The sequence below is a fragment of the Caretta caretta genome, chromosome 10 (assembly GCF_965140235.1).
Source record: "Caretta caretta isolate rCarCar2 chromosome 10, rCarCar1.hap1, whole genome shotgun sequence".
Taxonomy (NCBI): domain Eukaryota; kingdom Metazoa; phylum Chordata; order Testudines; family Cheloniidae; genus Caretta; species Caretta caretta.
The window spans coordinates 36,454,659-36,461,456 of NC_134215.1; positions in this window are offsets into that span (position 1 = coordinate 36,454,659).

Sequence of the window (6,798 nt, forward strand, 5' to 3'; positions counted from 1 at the left end):
TTAGTCTGCGGAAGAGAAGAATGAGGGGGGATTTGATAGCTGCTTTCAACTATCTGAAAGGGGGTTCCAAAGAGGATGGATCTAGACTGTTCTGCGTTACCTAGGGAGGTGGTGGAATCTCCTTCCTTTGAGGTTTTTAAGGTCAGGCTTGACAAAGGCTGGGATGATTTAGTTGGGGATTGGTCCTGCTTTGAGCAGGGAGTTGGACTAGATGACCTTCTTAGGTCCCTTCCAACCCTGATATTCTATGATTCTATGAAAACAGAGCCACTAACTGGAGAGGTAGACAAAGACACAGTCCTCTAGGATACTTAGAGAGACTGGGAAAGGGGAGCTGGAGAGAGGTCCCACTAATAACACAAAGGGGAACAATGACTCCAAGGGGGCAGCATGGGGGCTGCAAGACTCCATCCTATGGGCCTGTCCCTCAGTAACCCCAGCCCCTGCCATGCTTCCTGCCATGAGGCCCACACGGCTGTTGCTACCTGCTCTAGAGACTTCATGGTTGCTTGGCAATTGCAGAATGGCACTGTCCTCCCCGTGGTCCTGACAGCAGGGGAGTTCCTGCAGAGCAAGCTCAGTCCATGCAGCTTGGCTGGGTGTAGGAGACTTTTGGCCATGTCTACACTACGCACTACAGCGCTGTGGAGGGTTCTGCGACTGTAGTTAATCACCACTCTGAGCAACGGTAGCTAGGTCAACGGACGAATTTTTCCACCGAGCTAGCTTGACAACAGCGTCTCATGAATGTGAAGTTTTCACACCCCTGAGCGATACAGCTAGGTTGCTCTAATTTTTAATCATAGACCAGGCTGTTGTTGGAGGTGGAACAAGTCCACAGGGCAATCCAAAGAGAATCCCAGGCAGCCATTTTGTATCTGTGTGACTGAAAACAAAGAGGACAGACGTGTCAGCTCCACCCCCACAGCACCAGGCTCCCCCTGTTTGAGCGAGCTGGTGCTATGTTGTAAGCAAGAGTTTATCACCCCGCAATTCAGCCTTGGTCTGTGTTGCCAGTGGAAGCTGCACCTGCAGTGCTATCCTCCAAAGTTCAAAAATCAGTCGGTCAGAGCTCCCCAAAACCACAAGATTGGCCCCAAAGGCATAAGTTTTGAAAAGAGATGATATTGCGGGATCTGGTCTGGCTTTTGGTTTTTAACTCCCCCTACCTCCCACCCATATGTGTCACCAGCTCTCCCAGATTTACAGAGTAAGAGGATTTGGGCTGCTGATACTGGTGCTTCTCGCTGCTGCCTGATGGCTCGGAGCCTCCAGCTTCTTCCCAAATCTCAGATTTCCAATTATTTAATGCTGCACCCCCAGCTCCACACTCGCCCTGCCCCTTGTCCCTCATTGTGCCTCTGCTTCTCCTGCAGCTCCAGGGCTGCACCACCTCCTCTCCCAGCCCTGGGGCAGCCTGCAACAGGGTCCCCTTCTCCCCCTATGCAGGCCTAGGGGGGCAGCTCTTCACCCCCACCTTCCCCTTCCCAGGCCTGGCATTGCAGGGGGAGAGGGGCAGTTGGGGCTCTTTCTGCTCCCTTTTATCCCTCTCCCCCACAACTCCTCAAACACCTGGGTGGGGGAAGCTCTGCTTGCCTCCCGCAGTGGCTCTGGTGGGCTGCTCTTCCCCAGAGGCAGGGCAGGCAACCAGGCAGAGGGGTTTGCCCTGGGCATTGGTGGAGCGACTCAAGTCATTGTGAGGCTGGCTCCTTCAGGATGCACCAAATCAATCATAGCACTTGTGATTAAAGGGTGATTTGGCAATCCTGCAGTGGCCTCTACTCCATGCCTCTCAGGAGTCCATGGGACTACACTGGTCCCATGTCTCTTTCATTTATTATAGACTAGACTCATAGGCTAAGGCCAGAAGGGACCATCGTGATCATCTAGTCTGTCCTTCTGCACATAGCAGGCCACAGAACCTCACCCACCGACTCCTGTAATAGACCCCTAACCTCCAGCTGAGTTATTGAAAGCCTCAAATCATGGTTTAAAGCAGTTGTGGGAAACCTGCGGCCCGCACGCAGCCCATCAGGGTAGTCTGCTGGCGGGCTGCCAGACAGTTTGTTCACATTTGCACAGCAGCCCGTAGCTCCCAGTGGCCGCGGTTAGCCATTTGCCAGTGGCCAATGGGAGCTGCGGGAAATGGCGGCCAGCATGTCCCTACAGCCCGTGCCGCTTCCCGCAGCTCCCATTGGCTGGGAAGGGTGAACCACAGCCACTGGGAGCTGCGGGCAGCCATGCAAATGTAAACAAACTGTCTGGCAGCCTGCCTGTGGATTACCCTGATGGGCTGTGGGCTGCAAGTTGCCCACCACTGGTTTAAAGACTTTAGGTTACAGAGAATCCCCCATTTACACTAGTTTAAACCTGCAAGTGATTTGGGCCCCATGCTGCAGAGAAAGGTGAAAACCCCCCAGGTCCTCTGCCAATCTGACCTGAAGGGAAATTCCATCCCAACCCCAAAAAAGGTGATCAGAAAGACACTGAGCATGTGGGCAAAACCCACCAGGCAGATATTTGGGAAAGAATTCTCTGTAGTAACTCAGAGCTCTCCCCATCTAGTGTCCCATCGCTGACCATTGGAGAGATTTGCTACTCGCAGCCACAGATCAGCTACATGCCATTGTAGGCAGTCCCATCATACCATCCCCTCCATAAACTTATCAAGCTCAATCTTGAAGCCAGTTAGGTTTCTTGCCCCCCCTGCTCCCCTTGGAAGGCTGTTCCAGAACTTCGCTCCTCTGATGGTTAGAAACTTTCATCTAGAGCTCGACCAGCTGTATGTGTCCAGCCTAGGCTCCCTGTCTCTCATGCAACACTGCCCTGGAGGCAGAGATTCATCCAAGACTCAACTGCAGGGCTGAGTGCTCTCACTTGCTATGGCATCCCAACAGCACTCTGCATGACTCCACAAACATGGCAGCTAACTCACTGCAGACTGTTTTTCTGACAGTAAGCTCTTCTAGAGATGTGGAGGGAATATGGTCTAGCCATTACAGCACATTGCTGGGAGTCAGGCAATCTGGGCTCTTTCTTGGCTCTTCCAGTGACTTGCTGTGTGCCTCAGTTTCCCCATATGTAAAATACACATACGGGGCAGATTAGGGTTTTGTGGGACCACTGGGCCAAAGCAAGTTTGGGCCCCTCCCCACCCCTTCTGCCTGCAGTCGACCCACTCTGCCTACCCAGCGCTCCAGCTGAGGAGCCAGGTCGTGGCCCAGGAGAGATTGGTGCACCGGACGGGCAGAGCAGGGCAAGCCCCTGAGCTCTGACCCCACACCCCAGCTGGAGCACTGGGCAGGCAGGGGGAGTGGGGCAAGCCCCCACGTCCTGACCCTGCTCCCCGGCAGGAGCACCAGATGGGTGGAGTGAATCAGGGTGTGTGGGCATCCATTTTTCCTGGGCCCACCAAATAGACAAGGCCCCTGGGCACGGGCCCCATTGACCCAGTGGCTAATACGCCATTGTACACGTTACACATAGCCTAGCAATATAAGTGAGCATAATGCCTGGAGATCCTTGGAGGAAAGGTGCTCCGGATGGGCAACATATGAATGTTAGGCTGTGGAAGAGTCTAAGGGAAGGGGCTGGATGCTGCACTGCTCGGGGCATCTAAACAAGGCGAATCAAAATACTAGTCAAATGTAGAAAAAGGAACGTTGTGTGGTAAAGATTTGCAAAGCCCCCACTTGCATATTTTTTATCACGGCTTTACTTCTATTAAAAGCCAAGTGCATCAAGCAGAGCACAGACCTACTGGCCCACTCTTGTACAAAAATAACAAGTGTTAAAAAAAATCTGGATGTTGTTAAGCACGTAAGCTAAGCTTCCCGGAGAGTTATTGTCTTTTCAGCTAAAATGCTCAATTGGCAAGTATGAGTCATAACAGCATTGTGTAGAAGTGCTCTACGTTTTACACAGTGACTGGGGTAGGCAACTTGGGCCCAGATCTTCCACTGATTTCAGTGGAGTTAGAATCCTAACCACCTTTGAAGATCTGGGCCTAAGTCTCTGTACCGGCCAGTGATGTGGACAAGGCCTGGGCCTTTAGGGGAAAACAAAACTGTCTTCCATCAAGTTACCAAAACATCAGTCTGCTAACATCTGATCGTTAGCAGAGAACTGATTTCTAGATGTTTGATCGCCTGATCTCTCACTGGCCCCAGTGCCATTTCTAATGTCTTTCTTCTACTTTGAACTGATGTGACTTCACTGCAGACGTGGCAAGCAACCCAGAGAGATCTAGGGCTTTGAGACACAAGCACAGACAGCCCAAAAGCAGGACGTATGCAGGGCAGGGATCTTTGGAGATCATCCGTTTCAAAAATGTTTTGGGCAATCTGAGTGGTCAGATTGGTTAAATGACTATGAGAACTACCCAAACAAGATGGCTATAGCTCCTTAGACAAGACCACCATCACCACCAGCCCCATTTTCAAAACCACATCAATTTGAAAAGGGCAGGAAAGTGGAACAAACAGTGATAAGGTATGACACTGAGCCAGTGAGGGTTAAGCAACAAAAATCAACCTTTAAGGACATATTAGAAAAGTACTGAAATGGTAAACACATTGGCGGATTAGCCACTGGGCCAATGGGGCCCATGCCCAGGGGCCCCAGCCAATTGGGGGCCCCCAGAAAAACGGGCATCCCTGTGTCCTGACTCACTCCATCCACTTGGTGCTCCTGCTGGGGAGCGGGGTTGGGGTGAGGGCTTGCCCTGCTTTGCCTGCCTGGTGCTCCTGCCAGTGAGCAGGGGAGGCCCCCATGCCCCAACCCCGCTCCCCAGCAGGAGTGCCAGGGGGAGTGGGGAGGAAAAGGGGGACTGCAGGCAGAAGTGGTGGGAAGGGGCCCTCACTTGCTCTGGCCCAGGGCCCCACAAACCTCTAATCTGCCTCTGGGTAAACAGGGCCATTCCTTGTAAATAGGTAGCAAAGCTACATTAAATAGCATTAAGCCCTTGAAATGTAGGCCTGTATTGTTGGGGGATTAACAATAGATACTAATTGTATTTGTCTGTTTACCTATATCTTGTTAGAAGTTTAACAATGTGATCTAATTAGCTTGTAGATGCTAAACTTCAGTTCCTGTCTGTAATGTTTCATTACTATGGTCTATTGATTCAGAGATCAAAGGGGAATATTAACATTTAGATGAAACTAGTGGTGTAATATTGTCTTTATTTCTCTTTGAAGTTTGTAGTAAACTACCTGTGAACTGTTCTAATTGTTAAGTGCCTTATGCTAATCAATGCAACTAGTTATCAGTGTGTGTCTAGGACACAGGGATTTACTTCAAAGCAACAATATACACTGCCTATTCTTCACCCCGGAAGGCCCCTGCTGAGATGTCTTCTCTTAAAAGGCTATTAGCCTGCTAGAGAAGTGTAAAGGAAGCTTTGGGCTTAGTCCTTACCCTCTCAGATCTGCTTAAACTTTGTCAGGGGAAGTTCAAGTCACAAGCCTGAGGTCTCCTGGTGTGCTCTGGATTATCCCTGCAAATTCTCATGAAAGAATTAAAACAAACTCTACACATGGACTGCCTATTGCACTATAACCTATTGAACTGTGTAGCAGGGTGGCTACCCTGCTCCTAAAATAGAAGGGGTTAAAAGCAGCCCTGGAGAGGGCAGTGGCTGGGGCCAGCTGATCGAGGGAAGTGATCGTTCCCCTCTATTTGACATTGGTGCGGCCTCATCTGGAGTACTGTGTCCAGTTCTGGACCCCACCCTACAAGAAGGATGTGAAAAAATTGGAAAGAGTCCAGCAAAGGGCAACAAAAATGATTAGGGGACTGGAATACATGACTTATGAGGAGAGGTTGAGGGACCTGGCATTGCTTAGTCTGTGGAAGAGAAGAATGAGGGGGGATTTGATAGCTGCTTTCAACTACCTGAAAGGGGGTTCCAAAGAGGATGGATCTAGACTGTTCTCAGTGGTAGCAAATGACAGAATGAGGAGTAATGGTCGCCAGTTGCAGGTGGGGAGGTTTAGGTTGGATATTAGGAAAAACTTTTTCACTAGGAGGGTGGTGAAACACTGGAATGGGTTACTTAGGGAGGTGGTGGAATCTCCTTCCTTAGAAGTTTTTAAGGTCAGGCTTGAGAAAACCCTGGCTGGGATGATTTAGTTGGGGATTGGTCCTGCTTTGAGCAGGGAGTTGGACTAGATGACCTCCTGAGGTCCCTTCCAACCCTGATATTCTATGATTCTATGGGGATGGCTGATTGGGGAAGTAGCCGCAGCTGGGCCATGCCCCGATGAGAGGCCGATGAGAGGCTCATTCACCTGCACATCCACCAATGTGATATATGCCATCATGTGCCAGCAATGCCCCTCTGCCATGTACATTGGTCAAACTGGACAGTCTCTACGTAAAAGAATAAATGGACACAAACCAGATGTCAAGAATTATAACATTCATAAACCAGTCGGAGAACACTTCAATCTCTCTGATCACGCGATCACAGACATGAAAGTTGTGATATTACAACAAAAAACTTCAAATCCAGAGTCCAGCGAGAAACTGTTGAATTGGAATTCATTTGCAAATTTGATACAATTAACTTAGGCTTGAATAGAGACTGGGAGTGGCTAAGTCATTATGCAAGGTAACCTATTTCCCCTTGTTTTTTCCTACCCCCCCCCCCCCAGACGTTATTGTTAAACCCTGGATTTGTGCTGGAAATGGCCCACCTTGATTATCATACACATTGTAAGGAGAGTGATCACTTTAGATAAGCTATTAGCAGCAGGAGAGTGGGGTGGGAGGAGGTATTTTTTCATGCTTTGTGTG